This window comes from Carlito syrichta, unplaced genomic scaffold (genome assembly GCF_000164805.1).
Source record: "Carlito syrichta isolate Samal-C Ts95f unplaced genomic scaffold, Tarsius_syrichta-2.0.1 Scaffold305225, whole genome shotgun sequence".
NCBI lineage: Eukaryota > Metazoa > Chordata > Mammalia > Primates > Tarsiidae > Carlito > Carlito syrichta.
In genome coordinates, this window is record NW_007249321.1 from 155,562 (window position 1) to 179,935 (window position 24,374).

Here is a 24,374-nt window from a genome sequence, read left to right on the forward strand (position 1 = left end):
TCTCCAGTCTGGGCGACAGAGTGAGACTCCAACTCAAAAAATAAAATAAAATAAAATAAATATCAGCTTGAAAACTTCTCAACTATGGTAGTATTGTCCAAACTCAAGGTTATAGAAAAGCCATGTAAGAATTAAAAATAAAAGTTAAAAAATAAAGATTCCTGAGAATGTTCCTGAATGGGTTGATTCAGTTAGCCTGGGTGGGATTTGTATGGTGCATTTATGATTATTGCTATTATGGCTGTTATTGTAGTGATATCTCTTTTGAATTTGCATAGTTTAAAAGCACTTGACCGGCCAGGCATGGTGGCTTAGCCTGTAATCCCAGCACTTTGGGAGGCCAAGGCAAGAGAATTGCCTGAGTCTGGGGGTTTGAGACCAGCCTGGATAACTTGGTGAGACCTCGTCTATACAATAAATCAAAAAATAAGCTGAATGTGGTGGCATACATCTGTAGTTCCAGCTACTTTGAAGTTTAAGGCGGAAGGATCAACTGAGTCCAGCAGGTCAAGGCTGTGGTGGCTGTGAGGGTGCCTCAGCATTCCAGTCTGAGCAATAAGAGTGAGACTCCAACTCAAAAAAAAAAGCACTTGACTAGATGATTACTAAAGTTCCTCCCTACTCTGGCATACTAGCAAGATGGTTCTGGTGAGAAAAATAATGCTGAGATTTCACCTAGACAACACTGAGATTCACTTTTTTCAAAATTTGACTCTTTTCACACAGAGTTGCTATTATGCCTTAGAGGATTTTTCTTCTTTGCTTTAGGGATGGCAGAAAATCCTCTGAAGTAATTTCACTGTTTTTTAATTCTTAAAAGAGGCAAGCAGAAGTGGGGGACTCCACAGCCCTCCTGAGACTCTAAGATTTCTCTGGAATAGTGGAAATTCTATTTATTATCTTTATTATCTTGATTCTATCTTAGGTGTGCTCCTACCCTGTGGCAGACACTATGGATTAGACAGTGAAGAAGGTAGACAAATTTTCTGCTTCACAGAGCTTATAGTGTAGTGGGGGAGACAGATATCAGAAAAATAGCGACATAAATAAGGATTTAAATTACTATCAGGACCAATATCTTACATGGGAATATGACAATTAAGAAGGGGAGAATTAAGTAATTATCCTTCGAGTTTCTTGCATGAACTATGGTTTAGGATAACCAAAGAGCCGAGGTGACCAGGGAAATTTTTTTAAAATGAAATAATATGTATCAATAAAGGAAAAGGGAGCAATAGAATCCACAAATCACTATTTTATTTCCTTTAGTTAAATAACTAATGTAGGCCACACTCATCAGTTAATGGAACCACTAAAAGGAAAGTTTGGGGAGAACTTGGCAATGAAGGAATGAGGCTTTTACATTTCTACTGCCACATATAATTTATTGCCTCAGAGTTCTGACGGCTAGAAAACAAAAATCTGGCAGGACTGTACTCCCTCCAGGGATTCTAAGGTATTCTTTGCCTCTTCCAGCTTCTTGGTTGCTGCCCTGGCATTTCTTGGCTGGTGGCCATATCTCTCCAATCTCTTTCTCCATCTTCACAAGCCCCCTGTGATTTTGTTCCAAACTCCCCCTGCCTCTTTCATATAAGGATACCTCTGATTGCACAGAGAGCTCATTGGTATAATCTAGAATAAATTCCTCTTCTTAGCATCCTTAAATCAATCACATCTTTTGCCATATAAGGTAATAGTGACAGGTCCAGGGGTTAGGATGTAGATGCATCTTTTCAGGGGCCTCCGCTACATGTGTCTTCTGATGGGATACACTGTGAAGCACCTCACTTACAATTTTTTATTGCCAGAGAAGTTCATCTGAGTGTAATTAAACCTTAAGAGCTTATAACTGCTCTTCTTGTTCTCCATCATGATGCAGGATCAAGGTGAAAAGAAGAACCCCATGCGGGAACTTTGTATGCGCAACCTCTGCCTCAACATTGTGTGGGGGAGAGTAGAGACAAACTGACCCGGGCTGCCAAGGTTTTGGAGCAGCTCACAGGCCAGACTCCTGTGTTTTCCAAAGCTGGATACACTGTCAGATCCTTTGGCGTCAGAGAAATGAAAAGATTGCCGTCCATTACACTGTTCGAGGAGCCAAGGCGGAAGAAATCCTGGAGAAAGGGCCGAAGGTACAGGAGTATGAACAAAGAAAAATAACTTCTCAGATACTGGAAACTTTGGTTTTGGGATCCAGAAACACGTCCATCTGGGTATCAAATATGACTCAAGCATTGGTATCTACGACCTGGACTTCTATGTGGTACTGGGTAGCCAGGTTTCAGCATCGCCAACAAGAAGTACCACAGAACAGGCTGCATTGTGGCCACAGAATCAGCAAAGAGGAGGCCGTGTGCTGGCTCCAGTAGAAGGAGGATGGGATCATCCTTCCTGGCAAATAAATTCCCGTTTCTATTCAAAAGGCCAATAAAAAGTTTTCAGTGAAATGTATATTTTAAAAAAGAGCTTATACTCATTTATATAAAATATTGGAGATAGAGAAATAAATGAAATGACTTTCTAACCAGGCAAAACCAAAATGTGGAACATTCAACAAGACAACTGGCATGTTTTTTCTATAAAGCAATGGCATGAAAAAAGGTGAAAGATGACTGTCCTAGATTGCAAGAGATTTAAAGGAATAACAACAAAGTGTAATTTGTGGACCTTGTTTGGATACTAATTAGACCAAACCAACTCTAAAAAGCAACTTTGAGGCAATGAGAGAATTTGATTTCGAATCAGGTATGCAATGGTACCTGGGAATTGGAATGAGTTTGGTTAAGGGTGACAACAGTATTGTAGCTGTGTCAGGTACCTCTACGTGTACTGTGTTACATTCTTTCTGTCTACATTTTCACTCCAGCTGTTGCTGCTATACCTTGAGTTGTGCAGATAAAACCTGATAGCACCTCCCCTAAACTGTACCATACATCTCCCTCTTTCTGCTCTGGGTGTCTCTGTTGCCCCCTGTGGGACGTCTGTGGGGAACTTTCTAGTCATTCTGACTCATTCTGAAGCATTTCATTGCAAATCTGGGAGTGTAAGAAAGTTAACACCCCAGGGACGATCCCTGACCAGGTGGTATAAGAATCAGTGGATAAACACTTCCTGTTGTGGTCACTCAATAAATTATCTAGATTACATTCTACAACTCCTTTGAGAGTCCTCAGCAGAATCCAGCCCCATGTGCTCACAGGACTGATGCACTGATAAAACATCCTTGGATTGACTTTCCTTCCTTCCCTATTTCACTCTTCTCAGCCCTACAATCTTTGGGATCATTTCCCAAAATAACAACTTGCGTATAAACCCTTGTTTCAGGCTCTGCTTTTTAGGAAAACCCAGGCTGAGACAGTGATCATGAAAGAAACTGATCGTCTTCTAGACATGCATTCTAAAGTATTTAGACATAAAATGCCTTGATGCCTGACTTTTGCTTTAAGTATTTCATTAACATCAAAGAAGAAAGAAAAGGGAAAAGACTGATGAAACAAATGTGAAAAAATTAGGATGACTGTAGAATTTGAGTGCTGAGTAGATGGGAGAATATTATTTAGTACTTTGTTATAACTAAAAGTTTAAAATGTTAAAATTCTTAACTAGGTTCATAAATCTGAGGAACGCAATGCCCTAAGCGTGAATGCAAGAGGAACTAGTCCAGGTGGGAGAGCAAGACAGACTTTTCTGATGAAATGATTTCTAAGTTGTGACTTAACGGACACAGATCCTCTCCCAAGGCACTTAAGGTATGCTGGTGAATCTAGCCACAATTTCAGGATTATTTCTGCACGATTGCTTAGAACATAGGGTCCTAAGCCTGTCACCCAGGGCCTTCCGGGGCTGCCTCTCTTTTTAGCATTTACTGCTTTCAAATGGCTCATTTCCTCTGTATTGAAAATCTGCTGTGGGTGGCAAATCATATTGTGTGAAATATATTCATTCACTTGTAGACACCTACGGTATCTTCAAGTGACTCTTTGAAACCCGACTATTTCTTTTCTTTGTTGTGAATGGTTAGATAGGAAATAGGAGGGCTATTTTAGAGTGGTTCAAAGTTGAACGGACTGCCTGGTAAACTTGACGGAATAACTATCTTCCTTGGCTATTTGCGACATCAGAATGCTTAGATCTATTTGATGCCAGCGGATTCAAGCCAGGTCCTCTGTGCTGTCATTCTATGCTATAAATGACGCTGTGGGGAGAAACATTTTCCATTAGAGCACATTCATCTTCTATGTGCAACACACAAAGGAGGATTTCATAGCTCTGTAGCTGACTGGGTTAGGAGAATGAATTTCACCTGTAATTTCAGGAGATAACAAGTCAAGTCATTCTTTTTAATTTGCTTTGTTTTTTAATGCCTTGTTTACAGCAGTTTCCTCCACTGATATTGACATTTAATTTCCAAGGCTTGCTGATACATACTATTACTATTTTGTGGTATTACCTTGTACACTTAACGTGCTTTATGTATTGTGAAGTCATAACGATATCTCATTTAGTCTTCACAGCAGCCTTGTGACATTTTTTCTCTTCTTTTCCTTCTCTTGCCTTGACTTTCCCTCTTTCGTTCCTTCCTCCTTGCCTCTTGCTCCTTTCCTCACTGTCTTGCGTTTTCTTCCTTTCCCTTTTCTTTCCTTTTATTCCATCATTCATGATTCCTTCTTTCAACCTCTTTCCTTTGCTCCCTCCTTTCTTACCTTAATTATAGATAAACAAAATTTTTTAGAGGTTGGCTTGCAAGTTTGAAGGCTTGAGTTCAAATCCCAGTTTAGTCACTTCTTATCTGTGTGACCTTAGGTTAGTTATTTGAGCTTCAGGCCTAAATGTACCCAATCATATAATGGGTATTATAATAATGCACTTTTGCAGTGAGGTAAATGCTGTTTGTTTGTTGGGCTCAGACTCTGGCAGATGGAAAGCAAACAAAATTATTTTCTGTTATTGTTATTCCTATTACTTATTATGCTTTTCAGCTACAGCAGCAATTATGACCAATGCAATTTACGTGCTCGTGGAGTTTATAATGGGGCTACTAAGAAAACTGAGGTAAGCAGCTTGTAAGTGGTGGAACCAGAATTTCCATTTAGACCTGTTTTATTCCTCTCAAGGTAAGAGCCTTCCTTACTACTTTGCTTAATGTTTTAGATAGAATTATCAGTAAGTCAGGATTCTTTTTGTTTTTAGAAAGTAGGCACAGAATGCTTTATAATTGCACATTTTTGTTACAGCTATACATATGTCTATTTAAAAAGAGTCACCTAATTACTTGATATGTAGAGCTCATTAGTACACAGGTTAAATTCTTGCCCTCCAGGAGTTTGATTCCTAAGAAAGAATAATTAAGTCCGTTGTATTTTGGTAATTGAATATAATCTTTAACACTTGTCTTAGCCACCTGCCTATTTCTGGAAGCATGTGACTTAAAATAATATTTTTCCATATCTTTGCTTATTTAATACAAGGTAATATTGGAAAAAATGTATAAGTTCAGGTGATTGCTTCTTACTGAGTGGTAGATGAATGAATGCCTTGTGCCTTTTTGTTTGTTTGTTTTGAGTCAGAGTCTTACTCTGTCACTGAGACTTGAGTTCAGTGGCATGCTCACAGCCACCCCAGCGTTGACCTGCTGGGCTCAGGTGATCCTTCTGCCTCAGCCTTCCAAGTATCCAGAGCTACAGGTGTGTGCTACCATGCCCGGCTAACATTTTTATTTATTGTAGAGATGAAGTCTTGCCAAGTTGCCCAGGCTGGTCTCAAACCCCTGAGCTCAGGCAATCCTCTTGCCTTGGCCTCCCAAAGTGCTGGGATTATAGGCACCTTGTGCTTTTAACAGGAAAAGTGGATGAGACCATTTATGCCGGAGACCAGCTCCAGCCGGGTTCAGGGTACCCCAAAGGTGGAGACGGTGTCGGTGATTGGGGGGAAGAAGAGAGAAAGAGAGAGAGAGAGAAAGAAAGAGACTGGACTCTAGTCTAGGGCAGAAGCAATGTGTGTTATTGGGAATTACAACAGGTCTTTTATACACAAAGTCAGATGTGGGAGGGGCATCCCTCACCCACCAGAAACCTTAATCCATGAAAACTTAATCAATGATTGCCTTTAAACCCTTTTCATATGATAATCTTAAAATCCCATAACAAAGTATAACCTAATCTGTGACTCACATATTCTATAAACCTTTTTCATCCTAAACTGATTGATTTATGCCAAGTTAAACAATTCTATAGAAGCTTAAGTATTTACTTTCCAAATGAAAGTGGCCCATCCCAGAATGTTTGGAATGTGGCCCAGTCCAAAGTTCACAGTGGGCTACCTGCAAGTAACCCAGCCGCATTCTTTCAACAAAATGGCTATCTTCTAAAACTATATTCTACAATTTACACCTTCAATAAATCCTAAGATCATGACCCAGAAGCCTGTGACCAATACTAAGGCTCTTAGATGTGACACAAGTTTGAATTATAAGTTGTGTGAAAGCCAAAACTGCAGTTTGTGGAAGAATGGGAGCAATGAGCTTCTAAAGTTAGCTTGTGTTCGTCCCCGTCTCAGAGTTTTTATGTTTTGAGCTCACAGGAGCTTAATCTGGTTTGTGCTGAGTAGAAAGGGGGAGAAAATGGGGTCAATAGCTCCTGAATGCATCCTAGTGGTCTCGGGGTCAACAGCCCTTCCTGATCCCTAACGCTCAATGGGCCTCCGTGGCCAGCTCCCAACACATTTAGAACTACAGAATATCCTGATGATTTCATAAACAATGGCAATTAGTTATAAACAAGAACCTCTACTTGTTCTATAACATCACTTTCACTGGCAGCATTTCATCATAATCTGTGGGTTGTGGTGAATGTGTCCCATTGCCACATTGACACTGAGGCCACACTGTACAAATGAATACTTACACATGCCAATCACTATTTGCTTAAATTTTCTATGCACTCACATGGTATAAGATAGCAGATAAGAAAAGGGAGCTTACAGTTGCCAAAACCTGTTTTGCCCTTTCCTAGTTGTGTGAATTTTCTGAGCCTTGCCTTCTCATCTGTAAAACTAATCATGGTAATAACTTCTGGTGTTATTGCAAAGAATTAATGAGAAATGCACATAACAATTTTGCATAGAGTTTGGTACATAGGAAAGAGTTATTATTCATCTATTTGTTAAACTTTTTTGAATATTTTGTATATGCTGGACATAAGTCAAGTACTGAAGATGCAATGGTGAATAAGACCCTGTGTAGTTTACCTCCAAGAGTTTACAAAAGATGGTAAAAATATTTTCAGGTAGCAAGGCAGGATTATGGGAAAAATAGTGCTCATAGTTTCTGAATTAACACAGTTGCAGCGATATATGTCAATTATATAGTCTGACAAGGTATTTAATTTTGCCCTATATATTCTGGTAAATGATTTCAAATTTGACAGTTTCCTTTCAGGTTCAATGTCTAAAGCTTCCATTCATTTCAAAGAATTGTCTTTCAAACAATACTCTGCAAAAATTGTATGTTAGAACATTATCAAATAACCTAATGCAATTAAAGCCAAACGCTGCTGATGTGATCAATTTTCAAACCCCTAGCCTTCAAATAGAGCACAGAATAATTTATAGTTAAACTCCACTGGATTTTTCAAATTAGATTTCATGTTATTTTAGCTGAGTTGGAACTTACAGAGCCTCAAGCAGCTAAGAAAGTATAAGCAACGAAGAAAGAGAACATAGACTGACAGCCTTATCAAAAAGCAATCACATTTGAAATTTAACAGAAGATGGGCAGTCACATATTGTTATGATACTACTTAATATCAAATCAATACTGACCATAAACTGGGTTCATTAATTATTGCAACCTCTTATTCCTGTGCAGAGGTCAGACAGTGAAGGAAAAAAAGGTAGTTATAAACCAAAGACTCAGATGGGTATATGCCACTCTTGCTGGAAAATATTTGCTGGCTTCAAGGCAAAGCAATGTATACCCCCTATATTAACAGCATCTTTAACTCATCAACAACACTGGTAGAAGTCACATGTTTTAGTTTTTCTGTTTGCGAATGAGAGAATATTGAAAACTTTTTATGTACTTTAAATTTAAAAATCAAAACTATAATAGCTTAACCAATCTGGTTCGGTTCCTTAGCTTCTTTCTCCTTTAAAATATAACATGAGAAGCCAAGCTCGGTGGCTCAGCCTGAAATCCCACGCCTTTGGGAGGCTGAGGTGAGTGGATTGCCTGAGCCCGCGGGTTCGAGACCCGCCTGGGCAGGCGAGACCTCATCTCTACAATAAAAAAAAAAAATCAACTGGGTTTGGTAGCGCGCACCTATAGTTCCAGCTACTTGGAAGGCTGAGGCGTAAGGATCGCCGGAGCCCAGCAGGTCAAGGTTGCTGTGGCCGGGAGCAGCCACTGCACTCCAGTCTGGGCAACAGTGAGACTCCAACACAAAAAAAAAAAAAAAAAATATATATATATATATATATATATATATTACATGAGAAATTTGAAATCAGTGCATCTGATAAGACAAATAATTTACAGATATGATCCATGAAGATAATATGGGATAAAGAACATAAACCAATTATACTGAGAATTTTCTGGTTTTAGGGATAGACAATCAGTGGATCTTTCCCCAGTGCTGGTTTGCTCAAGTCTCCTGGATTTCTAAAAGTACCTTGGTTGTCCATGTTTTTTCCTGTGTCTTAAATGAATTGATCCATCCTTATCTTTTATTCAGCCAATCTGAGCAGTCTAGTACCAATGTACACTTCAGGATTAATTTTCTAGTTACTCCCATTTCACTTACTTTTTTTTTTTTAGCACTCTAGGACTTTTTTCTTCCCTCATTATATCTCACTGTGATCACACTTTTATTTTATTTTATTTTTTTTAGTTGGAGTCTCACTCTGTCGCCCAGCCTGGAGTGCAGTGGCACAATCACGGCTACCGCAGCCTCGACCTGCTGGATTCAGACAATCCTCCCGCCTCAGCCTTCCAAGTAGCTGAGACTACGGGTGCATACCACCATGCCTGGCTAATTTTTTGATTTATTGTAGCAACAAGATCTCGCCATGTTGCCCAGGCTGGTCTCAAACTACTGGGCTCGGGCAATCCTATTGTCTCGAACTCCCAAAGTACTGGGATTACAAGCATCAGTCACTGAGGTCAGCCTGTAATCACACTTTGACATTGACTATTCAATCTGTTTTGTTTGTTTTTGCTGTATAATAAAGTCCTACTCATCCTCCTCCAAGAACTCTTTCTAATGATCCCTCCTCTATGAGGCCTTGGCTTCCTTCTACAGGTCACTCTTGCCTTCACTAGTTACATTTTCCTACAATTATCCATTTGGCTTCTGTCTGCCCAAGTGGACTGTGGGCTTCATGAGGCACAGGAGCTCATTCATTTTTGTATCTTCAAGGTCCAGTGCAGGTCTGGCACATAGTAGGCACCTGATACATATTTGTTGGATACAGGGTTGCTGTTCTGTGATGCTTAGTGTCCTGTATAAAGACATCTAGCCAAGGGACAGGACACTAAAATCCAGCTTGTGACCATGTGTTTCTTGGTCTAGACTTGCATCAGCCCTAAGGAGGGACACCTGTTTTATAATTTGTCTATCTAGGAGGACCCTTTTTTGCAATTCCCATAGGGGCATAGTATGTAGTGATAGCAGAACTAGTTAGATGGGCTTATAAACAAATAAGTGAATGAAGTTTCCCATAATCCCATATATATATTCCTATAATATAGCTATTACAAAATGAAAAAAGATATGAAAGAATCTTTTCTGGTAGATTAATCCATCCAGTCTAGTAATCAAAATGGATCAAATTCAGCTGGCAACTGCTTATCTCTTTATGCTTTTCAACTTTTGTTTGACTAATTCTGTGAAGAATAAATCCTGACATCTGCATCTTAGATTGGATGATTCTATTGGCAATGGTAGCCAAATATTATTAATATAAATGCAAGCATTTTTGTGACCATGATTTTTTATATTGACACTATCTATTTTTATCCCACAGATTAGTGGCACTTCTTGCACATTCTATAGGATGCTGAACTATGTCTATAAATGGTTCACGGTCTATTATGTAAGCATCTTTGGCTCAGTTTTAAAAAAGGATGATCCTAAGGTCTTAGTTATACAAGAGTCATTACAGTTTTAAAAATCAAAATTTCCAGGCAAGAGTTAGGCTATTTAGTTGATTTAAAAGTGTTTTTGCTAGAGTGGAATTGTTCCAGCATGTTGACAATGCTAAATTCCATATTGTAATACCTCATTAGATATTATCAGTAGACCAGTAGGGAATATTGAATATGATCTCATTCATTCATATTGATTTACCCATTCCTTTATTTAAAAATTATTTACATTTCTCCAGTGCCTAATGTAATACTTAACATGTAGTAGACACTTAGTGAATATGTGTTGACTTGAGCTTATTCATGTATGCATTCTTTCATTCTTTTATCAATATTTATGGGGCTGCTATCTCAGGCCAGACACTACGTTAAATCCTAGGAATATATTGGTGATCAATGCAGATACAGTCTTTGTCCTTATGGTGCTCAAAATAAATGATATTTGTTATCATTTCCTCTCTGAATGATAGTAGACTCTATTATTAAGCATTCTAGTGAATGAGGCTTTTGAGTGATTCTTAATCCTGGCTGCACTTAAGAACCACCTGAAGTGCCTCCTAAAAATACCCATGCTAGGCCTTAACCCAGGTTAATTAAATAAAAATCAGTGACGGTGTTATGGTCCGAGTAACGCTTGGCTACTCCCCTTGATACCAGTAAATCAAAAGGGCAGGAAACTGGTAGAAAAAGTTTATTCCTGAGTTCAAATCTAGGGAGTAGAGCCAGACTCAAGGTCTTTCTAAAATGGTTCTGCTCACCCTCCAGGCTTTTATGATTCACTTTTATAAGTACAGAGTTGTTAATACCTATAACCATGTGACCAGCAGAGTTTCAGCCGCATTTAACAAGAGTAGCATTTTTCGGTCCAGACTTTTTGGTGCAGGGTATCAGAGGTATCAGTAAGGTCCGGCAGAAGCGTTCATCAAGCTTGCTGTAGAGTAAAGGGCCTTAGACATCATGCACTATGCAAAAGTTATACAAATCAAAAAACTTACAATTTCATTGATACAAAAGTTATATAAATCACAAGGTTTACTAGTACATTGCTACTATATTATTCAAACTTATTACCACTCAGAGAAAAGGGAATAAAAGGAGATTTGCATTTTTCAGTTGATTGGGTGTGGACTACAGGGAAGTCAAGCATCCCCTGAAGCTACTTGCTGGGAGTACATAGGAGACAAGGGGAAGCGTATCTAACTCGGTCGCCCAGACTGGAGTGCAGTGGCAGCTCCCGGCCACCGCAGCCTCACCTGCTGGGCTCTGGCGATCCTTCCGCCTCAGCCTTCCGAGTAGCCGGAATTACAGGCGTGCGCTACCACGCCCGGCTGATTTTTTGATTTATTGTAGAGATGAGGTCTCGCTGCCCAGGCGGGTCTCGAACCCGCAGACTCAGGCAATCCACTCACCTCAGCCTCCCAAAGGCGCGGGATTACAGGCTGAGCCACCGAGCTCGGCTGAAGTGTGTCTTTTATTAGCTCTCAGGAATATCATTCAGCAATGTACAGGAGCGCTTGCGTTCTTGTCATGACCTTTTCCAGGAGCTGTGACAGTATGGACAGACGTTAGCGGGTTTCGGTATCAAAGGTGGAACCCAAACACAGGAGCTTTTTAAAGCTTCCCAGGCTATTGTGAGGTTCAGCCAAGACTGAGAATTATGAAGTGATTTCTTACACTTTTGTATATCACTTATATGTCCCAGGCTGAATTTTGTCCCTGCCAAATTCATTTGTTGCCATCCTAACACCCAGTACCTCAAAATATGATCTGATTTGGAAATAGGATCATTTTAGAAGTCATATTAGATTAGAACCCCTCCTAACAACCTCATAGTCAAGTAAAAATGAGGTCATTAGGAGGGGTTCTAATCTAATATGACTTGTGTCGTTATAAAAAGGAAGTTTGGAGACAGAGACATGCACAGAGTGAATGCCATGTGAATAGGAGAGGTTGGGGTAGTGCTTCCACAGGCCAAGAAATGCCAAAGCAAACCACCAGAAGCTAAAAGAGAAGGATGGAGCAGCTTTCTCATCTGAAGGTCTCAGAAAGAATCAAACCCTGCTGATACCTTAATCTTGGACTTGTAGCCTCCAGAACCATGAGAAAATATGTTTCTGGTTTTTAAGCCACCCAGTCAATGTACTTTGTTATAGCAGCCCTAGTGAACAAATACAGTCATCACCTTTATTAACGCATTTTTTAAAAAGAGCTAACTTTTAAATTTTCTGTTGCCTTTCATCTCTTTTCCCTCCTGAAAATGGGCTAGCTCTAGCCTCTGAGCCCAGGCCAGGTATTAACTCTCTGCTCCTTCCACTATGGGCTTATCTTTATTAAGAGTCAAAGTGTTGAAATGTAAATGACTGGCCCACCTGGAGCCAGAGCCTTACAGCCTGACTCTGTGATGAATAATCAATGTGCAATAATTCCACTTGCCAAGCAGAGTTCAGGGTCAGCAGTGGCTGCTTCTGGTGGATCGATAAAGTACTTGAAGACACTTGTTTCAGTGGCTCTTTAAATTCCACATCATCGTTTGATTTGCTCTGATAACATTCAAGTCTTGCCTCTTTAAGTTATTGTTTTAGCAAATTCAATTTACAATTACTTTCAATATGAAAAAGCTTAAGAGATTCAGTTTAATGCCTTATTAGCTGTAAAATCAACTGCTGTTTCAACTGCACAGTGTGAGGAACAGTGAAAGGGCTTCAGTTGCTTTGGGAAGTTTTCCTCTGAGTTCCTGACCAGGGACAGGCTCAGTCATGGATCCATCCTCACAATACCTGCTTTCTAAGCTCCTAATCACTTACATTTCCCAAACTCGAATTACATTTCCCGCCAATGTCAGGGATTCCTGTACGTAAAAAAATAAGCTCCTTTGAAGGCAAATACTCCCAACAGTGAATTTTTGCTCATCCAATGTGATCTATGCAATAGACTTTCTAAAGGTCTTTATGATACGGATTTTATTTTTAAATCGGGGGGGACATTACAGCAAGTCAGCCTTATTGGGGTAGAAATGGGGGGCGTGTGCATTGCTCTACTGTTTGAATCTTTTATGATCATGTTTTGTGTGTCTCTGAATATTCCAATGTGCAAAGAGTAAAAAATCCCCACTATTTGAAATCTAATAGAAGTTCTTACTGTGGGGAACAAGGTCTTTCTTGTAAGATTTTTCCAGGACTTGCTGCTTTGATCTACTCCTACCTAGTTCACTGACCTGTCCCTGTCCTTGCTGCCCCCAAGTGTGGAAGTCTGAATCCACATCATGGCCCTTTCTGTATCTGTTGATAAAATGTTCTTCCCTCACATTTTGGCTTGGCTCAGTTCTCAATATGCAGGTTTCTGATGAAATGTCACCAAGCCAGAGAAGCCTTCTTTGATCGTCTTCTCCCTCCCTGCCCACTTCAATCACCCTCTGTCCTTTATCTTATTTTGTTTAATCACAGCTCTCACCTCTTTGTATAAAAATTTATTTACCTGTCTGTTTTCTGATTGTCCAGTTTGCTTCTCCCTACCCTTGAATGGGAAAATAGAAACTTTGTTGGAGAAGGTACCTTTGTCAATGTTCGCCTCTGGTTTTCCATTGCCAAGTGATGGGCACAGAGTTGGCACTTAATAAATAGTTGTAGATGAATAAATCACAGAGATGGTGTTTTATTTATTACTACATAATGAACTACCCCCAAACTAAGTAGTTAGAAACAAAAAACATGTAAACTTAGTCTGGATTCCCTGGGTGGTCAGGCAGTTCTGCTTTCTGAGCTGGTTGAGTTTGCTGGGACAGTTAGGGTGCCTGACCTCTTTCTACATGTATTCTTTCATGCTACGTTCCTCAGGCACAGTTGTCTCAGGGTTCAAAAGAGTGAGAACAGGAACTGTCAGCCCCTTAAGTAGGCTTGGGCTTGGGATATACACAAAGTCACTTGTGCCAGATTCTGTCTGTTGAAGAAAGTCATAAGGCCAGCACATATTCAAGCAAGTAGAGAAATAAATTTGGTCTCTTGACGAGAAAAATGGCAATGGAGCATGGGTCCAGGGGCCAGGATTCATTAGGGGTTATTATTATAATGATCTGCTCCAAGCACCAAGTGATATATTTTTGTGCAAATGTTCCATCTGACCTATATATGAGTGTCAGATGTGGGGGCATAGAATTCATATCTCAGGCATTTGCATTTCTGCTGCCTGTCATAATACTTTGCACACTATAGACATTCAATAAATGCCTCATTGTTTTTGCTGCCACTGCTGTCCTCATAGAGCTGTATTTAGGATAAACTTTTATTTTTACATGTGAACTCAGATGTAAAAATAACATGCACATCCCTAGATGTGTAGGGATTCTCCAGAGACCTTAGGCACATCAGTTCAAGAAAATGGGAGTGAATTCTGAATAAATTGTATTGATTTTAACTCAGACATTTAAATTTGTTTTGTTTATTGCTTTTGCCGTTGAAGAATTGATCTCAACAAGGTAGACAGAGCAAAAATAGATTGGTTTTATTGAATCCACAGTGACCTGATTAAAAAACAGAGTCATTATGAGAAAAATAATCTTACTTCCTATTTTATTACAGAATTTTTTCTTCAAAAATTTATTGGTTTAATATAGTAAGTAAAGAAGACAATGAATTTTATTTAGCATTGTGCAGAATGGTTTGGGGCAGTTAGGAAACACATTTCTTAGAATATTTCTTTCTTATTCAGATGATTGCAAAGCTTATTTTGATCAAGAAGGTACATCTCGCCTGTGTTGAATGAGCAAAAAGCCAATGGTCAATCAGACAATTCACACTGGTACTGATTAGATATTTATTTCCTAAGAAGAATGCTGAAGTGTGAGTCACTATTCAGATTATTTTCTTGCCAGGCGTGGTGGCTCATGCCTGTAATTCCAGCACTTTGGGAGGCTGAGGTAGGATGATCACTTGAGGATGGGAGTTTGAAACCAGACAGGGTAACAAAGTGAGACCCCACATCTAGAAAATAATGGAAAAATTAGCTGGGCATGATGGTGCATACTTGTAGTCCCAGCTACGGGGGAGACAGAGGCAGGAAGATTGCTTGAGCCCATGAGATGGAAGCTGCAGTGAGCCATGATCGTGACATGATTCTCTAGCCTGGGTGTCAGAGTGAAACCCCAAAATGGAACACTCAAGTTTGATTTAGAAAATTTCTAGAATACAGAAGGGAATAGAGGAAAAATATGCTGATGTCCTGAAACTTCATCTTGAGTGTTTATGATTAAGAAATAAAATTCAATATATAATTAAAATGTGAAATTTTCTATTTGAACTCTGGAGATGAATAGATTTGGATACATTTGCTAATAATTTCTTCAGTGTCCAAGCTGCTGTTACTTGCTATCTGAAATCAGGAATCAAATAGATTTTGGATAACATAGAATCTCTTGTTATCTGAACTTGCTATGCAAACTCCCATCAACTGAGAGCCGATTTGGTTAGTGAGACATACTTGTATACAGATTATCTATGTTCTTTAAAGAAATTGGTATCCTACTGATTCCACCATACACATCATTTGTAAGTTAGTTTTTTCACCATAAATATATTGTAAAATGAAGATTGCGACTGGGGAGCATGGTTTGCCAATGTTTCTAAATTGTCACATAAAAACAGAAGAACTAGATAGTAAAACCAAAACTTTTGTGCAATATTTAGCACAAAACCAAGTCACAAGTTCTCCTCACAAACTCCATATCCAGTCCATGGGGAGAAATGTGCATAAACAAGTAATAAACATGGTGTGGTAAATACTCTGTTCTGAGCTCTGTTGAGGATACAGAGGGTGCCTTAAAGACTTCACAGAGCTTCAAAAGATTATTTAAAACAGAAAAATGGCATAACAGCTACTAGGGGACAACCTTCACTCATAGAGTACTTTATTAAGTATTGCCCACACACTTATGCTTAGTTTAATCATTTCAATATCTTTTCACTTGACAAGCTTTGTCTAAGTGGTCAGTAAAGTACTAGGTGTGCATACCTGATATTATGAAGTTCTACGAGTTGCTTTCTACTTTTGTAAAGTCATTATGGGTCTTTCAAGAGAATAGGTAATCTTGTAGACATCAAAGTGGATAGATAGTAAAGATTAGTAAATCTAATCCTTAGAGTTAGGTTCATTCTTTGTCTACTCTACTAGATGTTTAGGTACAAATGTAGTAGATGGTTAAATACATTACTTTATCCATTGGTTCTTGATGTACTCCACCCTATGTTACAGTTTAAGAGATGACTAATCAGTTACAAAATCTTATATTATTTATTCACAATACAGGTAATGCATACTAATTTCAGAAAAAAATGATAAAATACATATTAGGAATGAGATTTAAAAAATTACTTATGCTGTCAATTTTTGACAATAATTGATATTTAATGTTGCAGAACATGTATATATTCTTCCAGAATTTTAAAAATGCATATTATTTTTCCAAAATGAGTTCATGACTTACATTCTGTTTTTTAACATGGCTTTTTTTTAAAAAACAACTTCAATAATAATACTCTGCAGCTTTGTTTTAAATGGCTTCATATTATTTTATTGTGTGGATGTACCATAATAAATTAACTGGTTACCTATTATTGGTAAATATTTTGATAGTTTCCAATTTTTTATTTTCATTAAAATACCATAAAAGAAAACTGCACATTTATTTCAGCTAACTTGTTCAATTAATTACAAGTAACTCATAGACTTGAAATTTATGGAAGAAAAATATAGGCATTTTAATGTTTTTAATCAGATTACCTAATTGCCCTTTAAACTGTACCATCACATACCTTACTGGCAGTGTATGATGGTGCCCCGTTATTAACATCTTTGTAAAAGATTTTTTTCTCATTGTTATTTTAATTTTTATTTGATTATTAGTAGGGTTGAACATTTTGGTTACTTTACCTTTATTGCATACTGATAGACCAAAGGAGGAGTTAATAGTAAATAAAAAGGACTTAATTAAATTAGGCCATGAAGATTTATCAACTGGCCCCCAACCCAGTGATTCAGTTTATTAATAGAAGACTTTTACTTATTTATTTTTATTTTATTTTTTGAGTTGGAGTCTCACTCTTGTCGCTCAGGCTGGACTGCAGTGGCACACTCATGGCCACCACAGCCTCCACCTGCTGGGCTTAGGCAGTCCTTCTGCCTCAGCCTTCCAAGTAGCTGGAAGTACAGGCACAGGTCACCAGTCCCGGCTAGTTTTTTTTGTGATTTATTGTAGAGACGAGGTCTCACCAAGTTGCCCAGGCTGGTCTCAAACCCCCGGACTCAGGCAACCCTCTTGCCTCAGACTCCCAAAGTGCTGGGGTTACAGGCTGAGTCATCATGCTTGACCAATAGAAGACATTTAAGAAATGAATTTTGGTTTACTTATGTTGGAATAATAGCATGCATCTTTGAACAGGAATTCAGCAGCTCTCTAAGTATTAAAAAGCAAAAGAATTATAAGACACATTGCTAAGCTTCTTTAAAAAATCACAAGGTATGACTTTAAGAATTCTTTAAAACTTAAAATTCATTTGAAATGCATTTTATTCTATGTTTATTTGCTTATTTAAAGGAAAAATATGCAAAAGTTTATCTATGAGGCGAGTCCCTCTCATCTCAGTCCCAATCACTCGATTCTTTTCCCTGGAGTTTATCAGGTTTTTGGGGATTAAAAAAATTATTTTAGGAATATCTCATACATTTTTATACAACATAACATGTTTTGGTACTTTTTTTTTCATTTGACAGTATAACTTTGAAATCTTGCCATATCTGTACATAAAGATTTTCTGGTTTCTCTCTTATGGTCTCAGAAAATACCATTATATGGATACACCATTTACTACTCTCCTAGTAGTAGATATCAAACATTTTTCCAATATTTTGACAGTACTAAAAATTGTTATAATGAATACACACACACACACACACACACACACACACACACACACACACACACACACACATATATATAAATACACATATACAATTTGAAAATGAATTTTTAAAATGTCTGAGGCCAGGTGTGGTAACTCACACCTGTAATTCCAACACTTTGGGAGGCGAAGGCAAGAGGATGGCCTGAGCCCAGGGGTTCAAGACCAACCTGGGCAACTTGGCGAGACCTCATCTCTACAATAAATTAAAAAATAAATGGGTATGGTGGTATGTGCCTATAGTTCCAGCTACGTGGAAGGATGAGGCAGAAGGATCACCTGAACCCAGTAAATCAAGGCGGCGGTGACCATGAACATGTCACTGCAGTCCAGCCTGGATTACAGAGACTGCAACTAAAAAAAAAAAAAAGTGAACGTTTTAACGACAAACAAGGACAACCTCCAGGGAGTGGGAATACGAAAAAGGGTGTGCCAGGTAGGATTTTACTGTTTATTTCATGCACTGTTTTGATTTTTTTCCTCAAGGTTTTACTCCTTTATTTATTTATTTAATTTTTTTTGAGTTGGAGTCTCACTCTGTCACCCAGACTGGAGGGCAGTGGTGTGCTCATGGCCATCATGACCTCAACCTCTTGGGCTCAGGCGATCCTTCCGCCTCAGCCTTCCAAGTAGCTAGAACTATAGGCACACACCACCACTCTGATTAGGTTTTTCTACTTTAAGTTAAAACAATGAATTTAAAAATTATACATTAGTACAGCCATTATGGAAAATAGTATGATGATTCCTCTAAGAATTAAAAATAGAACTACTATTTTATCCAGCAATCCCACTCCTGGGTATATATCCAAAGGAAATAAAATCAGTATGTTGAAGAGATAACTGCTCTCCTATGTTCATTGTAGCACTATTCACAATAACCAAGGTATGAAACTAAATGTCAATCAAAGAAAACATGTACAAAATGAAAAACTATTCAGCATTTTTTTAAAAAAAGGAAATTCTATCATTTTCTTTTCTTTTCTTTTCTTTTTTTGAGTTGGAGTCTCACACTTTGTTGCCCAGGCTAGAATGCAGTGGCATGCTCATGGCCACTGCAGCCTCAACCTGCTGGGCTTAGGCAATCCTTCCACCTCAACCTTCCAAGTAGCTTCAACTACAGACGCACACCACCACACCTGGCTAGTTTTTTGTGACCTATTGCAGAAACAAGGTCTCACCAAGTTGCCCAGGCTGGTCTTGAACCCCTGGGCTCAGGCAATCCTCTTGCCTTGGTCCCCCAAAGTGCTGGGATTACAGACTGAGCCACCACACCTGGCCAAATCCTGCCATTTTCAACAACATGAATGAATCCGGATGACATTAGTTAAATGAATAAGCCAGGCACAGTAAGACAAATACTGCCTGATCTGACTTACATGTGGCATTTAAACAACTGAACTCATAGAGGTAGAGTAGAATGGTGGCTACCAAGTGCTAGGGAATGGTTGGGGAGATATTGATCAAAGAACACAACATTTCAGTTAGATAGGAGAAGTAAGTCCATGACATCTGCTGTACAACTTGGGTACTATAGTTAATAACAATGTGTTCTTGAAAATCACTTAGAGAGTAGATTTTAAGTGTTCATACCATTAAAAAAATGATAAGCATGTGAGGTAATGTACATGTTAATTAGCTCAATTTAGCCATTCCACAATGTGTACATATTTTAAACATTATATTGTACACAATATATACAATTTTTATTTGTCAACTAAAACAATGTGAAAATCAAGATTAAAATTAATGATCTAGATTCGGAATTATGATTTGGACAGATAAGTACCTTTGGAAGTAGGCACTGGAAAGAAATTTTAATGAAACGTTGCTCACTTCAAAAACTAGCCATGTGAGCTGGCTTGTGCCTGTAATCCCAGCATTTTGGGAGGCTGAAGTGAGAGGATCACTTGAGCCCAGGGGTTTGAGACCAACCTGGGAAAGATAGTGAGACCCTGTCTCTACAAAACAAACAAACAAACAAATAATAAGTAAATAAATAAATACAAATTTAAAACCAATTTTTCCTCCTTTGAGGGGTGGTGGTTGTGATGATTATGCATATAAATATATTGGCTCATAGAGAAAAAAATAAGAGCTTTTTCCCTTTAGATCCTCAGTTCAGGAAAGGAATAAAGCCTAGAACTTGATTCTGTTCTTTTGACTGTCAAATCCTCAGCTGGAAGCCAGAATGATGAAAGCTGGTGGGCAAGGATTTCTGTAGCTGAAGGAATTATATACATGTAGACATTTAATATCTCTGTCATGCACTATCTAGAGGCCTATTTGTAAACCAACAAGTGATCCTTTCTCATGAAAATAAAGATTAATATGTTTAAAATAATTTATCTCATTACATGCTGACATCAGACATTTTACTGGATCTTAATATTTCACATTGTAATGCTTGATCAGATTGAATATTGAACATTAGAGATTGTACGAACATTTATGAAAAATGACATAATTTATTTTGTGAAACCAATTCCAAATACATGAAAACATGGAGTTTGAATTAATTCATCAAGAATATCAATAAACTGATAAAGCAGAGGCATTTTCATTTCAATCATAATCTTTAAGCTATATTCACAGAAAAATTACTTATTAAAGCAGCCATATGTGTGATTAATGAGTTAGTAGTGGTACTAATTACTCATTAGAATGCAAGGGCTGAAATACCATAGGACTTGAAAAAATGTAGTGATTTTTTATTCAAAGAGTTGGCTGGGTCCCAAAGTGTCAATGGGTTTGAATTTTGAGCTATAAGAACATGGTTTCGATTTTAACTGAGAGGGAAATTATCTTAGGAAGGTCTTACTTGGTACTAACATAGTGAAACTCTTCTTTTCCATACATTTGTTTAATCAAAACCTCCCATTTTGAGATTAATAGGTTCCCATTTGCCAACATACATTTTAAAATGTAAAACTTTGGAATTCTTTCCTTCCTTCTTTCCTTCCTTCCTTCCTTCCTTCCTTCCTTCCTTCCTTCCTTCCTTCCCTCCTTCCTCTCATTCTAAATTAAGAGATGAGGTTTTGCTCTGTGCCCAGGCTGGAGTGCAGTGGCATGATCATAGCTCACTGTAGCCTTGAATGGCTGGGCTAAAGGATCCTTCTACTTCAGCTTTCTGAGTTGCTGGGACTAGAGGCACCCATCACCACACCCCTGTTTTTTCTTTTGAATGCTTGATCACCTAAAGCAAACATTTTTCCATTTCCCATGGCTGATTGCATGGATACTATTTTACAATTGTGGCCTATGTAGCTGTTTAATAACCAAATTTAAAACTTCATAAATTCAATTGAGCATCAGATTAGAAGCATTAATCATCATTAGAAGATAAATAGTGCATGTAAGAATGACTTTCTTACATATTAAAAATATTTTCTCCATCATTACCACTGAACACTAGCTTGGAGTGAGGATAGAGATTAGGTAGAAGAAACTTGCTGTTAAATAAAGATGAATATTTTTAAACAAATTGAAAAAGTAAGAAGCAATTCAAAGGGTCAGATTATTTCGTATTTTGGTTAGCACAATCATGTTAAAATTCTAAGTATCAACTATAATTTTCCATGAGTAACACCATTAATTTTTATAAGCTAAAATGACAACCAAAAAAACTCACCTCACATAATACTTTCATTTTTATTAAGCACCATAGAGATAAATGCTGTGAATCATGGTAGTGTTGCTTTTGACACTGGATACAGAAAAGAGAGCTTGATGCTCTATTTTTCATCAAAAATAAAAAAAGTCAAGAAAGATTCTAAATATATCAAAGAATAACTTAAACACATTGAAAAGTCAAGGTAACATTTTGAGATGTGAGAGAAGATCATCTTGGAGTAAGAGATCTACAGAAGTGTTGGTCTGTGCAGGAAAAAGAGTTTAGCAATTTTACAATGTTCTTGTTAATGGAGATAGTAGATAAAGGGACAAAAGTGCCATAACCAATAAACAAGTAAGAAATAGTAGAATGATATGAAGAAAATATAGACATTAATTTGGATGTTTTACTATCTATAAACCTAATTAAATGTATAGTTTTAAGTAAGATGATTTAGCATAACAGTTGAATGTGTAGCAAGCCATTTTTCATTCTCTTAAACAGCTTAATTATCATTTTATTTTATTTTTATATCAGGGAAACTTTGACTAAATTAATGTGTGATTATATAGTGATAGTGGATCAAGATTTCATTGATAATGGAAAACTAAATCAATCCTTACACTTGAAATGATCAACTCTTGATCTCTTAAAAGAGTCACAGAAGAGACTGTTGGTCTTGCAAAGCTAAATGTATTAAACCTATTGCAGTAGCGGAGAATACACCTTTCCAATGTCTGAGTACTATCTGAAAATGAGAAATTAGGTGAGCACTCTTCTAGGTTTTTAGGGTGTGGACTGGATGACTTTAAGGTGATGCTTGCCAGAGAAGAACCTGGTTGTGTTTGGGCAGAGTCCATGGCAGGGTAGGATTGTATTGGTGACACTTTGAGGTGAAGGTCTGAAAGCAGCCTTGATGAGCAAGATGTTAGTCTTGCCAAGTAAACAGTCTGAGTTTATATGCTTATCTTCTAGGTGAAAGCCACTAAGTTATTTTTGTTTTTGCTTAGTATTGTTTGATGTAGGTAAAGTATGCCCTAGCCCAGAATTATTTAGCATGGGGTCAGGAAATGACATTGGGACTCAGTATTGTTTAATATAAGAAGGAATTGTGTTGTGTGCCAGGCAGCCTGTAAGAGGGCACCCAATGATTCCTGCCTGTTAGTATTCATGCCCTTATATAATCCTCTTCCTTTGAATGTGCACTGGGCTTACTAGCTTTTCATGAACAGAATAGGAAAATAATGATGGGCTATCACTTCTGAGATTAGATTACAAAAAACTTACTTCCACTTTACTGCTCTCTCTCATTTCCTCTTGTAACCCTTGCTCTGGTAGCTCCATGGAGAGGTCCATGTGGCAAGAAATGACGTCTCCAGTCAACAGACATCAAGGACATGAGGCCTGCCAGCAGCTATGTGAGTGAGCTTGGTCACGTATTCCTCCCTAGGCAAGGAGTGAGATTATTGCAGCCAGGCAAGAGATACTGAGACAGAGGTGCCCAACTGAGCTATGCCTTGATTCTTGGTCTTTAGAAACTATGAGATAATAGATACTTGCTATTTTAATTTACTATGTTTCTTGATAATTTGTTATGCAGCGGTAGATAACAAATGAATGTTGGTGTCTGTTTTCAGGATGCACAAATATACTTTCTACTGAAATTTCTACTTATTTCAAAATAAGTAGATTTATTGCCCACAATATTGGTTAATTTACTACTTCTCCAGTGAAAGTGATATTGAGACTTGAGAGATAAGCACCATATATTATGTTCATCATGAACATTTCTTCTTTTCTCTACAGAAACTGGCCATATTTAAAGCACATAGTGACTACCCTATGGAGAGACAGCTGAAGGAACCGATGTGCAATTAATGCTTCCTTGATGAACCCACAGGATTAGGACCCCGAAAAGAGCTGTTTTCTAACCTAAGGAGTATCTCTCTGCAGCTATGTGTACTGGACCTGAAGTCTACTTGAGAAGAACAGGTATATACGCAGTGCCTGTGTCAGATACAAGGTTTCTCAGCCTTGGCCTCAGAGGAGGATCGCTGGCTGCCATATTTCAGTGAGTCCCGACTCCCCCTGCTTGTGATTGCCCTTTGACTGCCCTTTCAATTGCCCACAAAACTGCTGCTTAAAGGGAACAGTTTTCTTCTCCTATCACTATTCCCAGGGAAATTCAGTTCTTGGGAGGCAAACATCATTTCAGCACTTTATCTTGGTTTAAATGTAGAAGACACATCAAGGATGTTACATTGAGAAATCGATTATTTATTATTTTTATTTTTAGATTGGAAAATATATTTTATTTAAAAAGTAAAATAGAGGGAGAGAGAAGAGAAAGGAGATTCACCTTTGCAAGGTAGGACAGGGGACGAAAGTTTTAAAAAAATGGCAGTGGCCATAGCTCAAAGAGCACATGGCCATACGAGAGTTTAGTAAAGCAATGGCCTATTCTGTGAAATTTAAAAAGGGACATATGAGCTGGGCACAGTAGCTCATGCCTGTAAACCCAGCACTTTGGGAGGCAGAGGCAAGAGGATTGCCTGAGCCCAGGGGTAGTGAGACCTCATCTCTACAGTAGTCATCTCTACATAGTGGTTCATGCCTATAGTCTCAGCTACTCCAAAGGCTCAGGCAGAAGGGTCGTTATGGTATTCAT

General features: G+C 38.2%; 1 pseudogene; it reads left to right on the plus strand.

Moving 5' to 3' along the window:
- Positions 1–1,870: 1,870 nt before the first annotated feature.
- On the plus strand, positions 1,871–2,451 carry LOC103263705 (annotated as a pseudogene).
- Positions 2,452–24,374: the final 21,923 nt, after the last annotated feature.